Raw genomic sequence first — 2,494 nt, 5'->3', positions numbered from 1 at the left:
TCCGTTGTTCATCTCTCCTCGCATGAACCTCTGGCTACGAAGACAACACTTTGGCACAAACAATGAAAGGCAGACCAGCGTAGAGAATTAGCGGAAACCACAGGCGGCTGTATTCTGTGCCGAGGGTAATGGAAAGTTGGTACACCACCATGACAAATGTCTAAGTCGGAGCAGAGACTATTTGCAGAGGTAATTGGAATGTGTGCCTAACTGATGCGAATAAAATGTTTTTATGTTCACTGTGGTTTTCATCTCGCGACCGGTCGGACCTTACTTTCCAAACAGCCCTCGTAGCTGGTATCCCTCGATTTTGTTACCTCTATGTAATGCCCACAAGGGAAACTCCTTATCGCAACCCCTCAGATTTAGTGGTAAGATGGACCAGTGAATAGCCCGTCAAAAACTGAACACAGATAAAGCATTAAAACAGGAAGAAGGTGTAATGAATCGTGTAAAAAGAAGGAAGATCGAAACAGTGAACGGTCTCAGTGCAAGATGTGCAACATCAAGCGAATTTGAATAGTCAGGGGTCGTGGTTATGTGGTCACAGTGCTGAAATGTGAAGGAGGAGGTCCGTGTTAAAATCTCCTCGTGCCTCTTTTTTTTCCACAAAATTATGAACTGCCCATTCGGCTACTGATTCTCATGATATTGCACATCTTTTGCTTCGACTGTGCGCTATTTATATTTCGCTTATTTTTTCACAGGTCGATACACCTTCTTCTCTTTTCATGCTTGATGTGTTCAGTTTCTGAAGGGCTGTTCACTTGGCCTTTTTACTACTAAACCTGAGATATGCAATGGGGATTTCCCTTGCCTGAGTGTACATATTTATAACAGTGACCCATCACAGTGTATGATGATGGCATATATAGCCAGTACTGGAAATCAGGTCCATTTCATTTAGAAAACGACTAGAGCTCCAGTCATAATATCATAATAGTAGATTGTTAAGAAGCTGTCTGAGTCACGAAAAAAAAGTAACATCGATTTCGTGAGTTCTTGTACAAAGCTGTAGATCAATGTATCTATGTTTGCATTGAGTCTAATTGGTATCTTCACTTACACAAAGGTTAATCTCGCTTAGTTCCTCTCGAATAATAGGCACTTAACTTCTCCAGAAAATCATTTCACAAGAGCGGCACGATCAGCACGCACGGCTCTGTAGTCGTTTCTGTGCGCTGGAAGGCATTAGAACTTCACGTAGCTCTGCGATCCAGGTCAGGTGTAGTGTCTAATGACTGAGACGGGCGTGAATGCCGTAAAAACGTGCTACATGGTACCCATCCGAGCGAACTACCGTAATTGATTTAATGATTGGTGCCGTAGCCGTTCTGGAACGCAAGTATAATAGCTAACGTAGCTATCACGAAAAAAAATCTGCGGCAGAAAGTCACACCTTGTCATAGACAGATTGTGACATATCAGGAATGGAAGACTATCCACTGGCAAACGAAGCTAGAAGCTGAGAGAGGAATTCCTATTTGACGTAGAGCGATGGTCTAGAGACTTGCGATTGTTCTCTGCCTGTTCAGTTTGTTAAGTACAACAGATGAATGAAAATATCTGTGATCGCGTACAGTGACGATCTAGTAACTGTTGTGAGCTCGGTTAAAAAAGAATAAGGACGTCTAAATAATCTTACCGTAGTCTGTTCATAGGCACCTCACAGGGTACTCTGTGATCTTTATATTTCAATACGGAAATAAGTTACTGGACGTGGATTTGAAAATCCTTAATTATAGGGAACTTGTCAGAAACTCATTTCATGAAATGATAATTAAATGGACACCCTAGCTGCCAACAGGCGTTGATGTACTTCATTGGGGACATGTTGAAAATGTGTGCCCCGACCGGGACTCGAACCCGGGATCTCATGCTTACATGGCAGACACTCTATCCATCTGAGCCACCGCGGGCACAGACGATAGTGCGTCTGCAAGGCCATTGACCTTCTTGTGCGAACGCACACGCTATGCCCGAACTCGTACGGGACGTGGTAGATTAATCTGCCACGAGTAATGAGTATGATGGGCAAACATGTATTAGGCGTACTACGAATGTAGTGGTGTGGACATGTTGGGAATGTGGATCGCACCGCGGTAGCGTTCTCGCTTCCCGAGCACGGGGTCCCGGGTTCGATTCCCGGCGGGGTCAGGGATTTTCACCTGCCTCGAGATGACTGGGTGTTTGTGTTGTCCTCATCATTTCATCATCATCCAGGAAAGTGGCGCAACTGGACTGAGCAAAGATTGGGTAATTGTACGGGCGCTGATAACCATGCTGTTGAGCGCCCCACAAACCAAACATCATCATCATCATCATCATCATCCCCTGGATCTCACGGGGAGCGTGTAAGGGATAAGTCCCTGCAGACGCACTATCCTCTGTGCCCGCGGTGGCTCTCAGTCTGCCTTCGGCAGTGACACAGTGCGGACCGTGTTGCCTGCCGGCCGCGCTGTGGTGCGCGTGCCTGTTTGTTTACGCCGGAGCA

At 45.7% G+C, this 2,494-nt stretch overlaps 1 non-coding gene across 1 annotated transcript; it reads right to left on the bottom strand.

The window, feature by feature from the left end:
* Nucleotides 1–1,845: 1,845 nt before the first annotated feature.
* Nucleotides 1,846–1,920, bottom strand: Trnat-ugu (transfer RNA threonine (anticodon UGU)). The gene has a single exon. It is a non-coding gene; the product is annotated as a tRNA-Thr (tRNA).
* Nucleotides 1,921–2,494: the final 574 nt, after the last annotated feature.

This window comes from Schistocerca cancellata, chromosome 2 (genome assembly GCF_023864275.1).
Source record: "Schistocerca cancellata isolate TAMUIC-IGC-003103 chromosome 2, iqSchCanc2.1, whole genome shotgun sequence".
NCBI lineage: Eukaryota > Metazoa > Arthropoda > Insecta > Orthoptera > Acrididae > Schistocerca > Schistocerca cancellata.
This window is presented reverse-complemented; position numbering and strand designations above follow the sequence as displayed.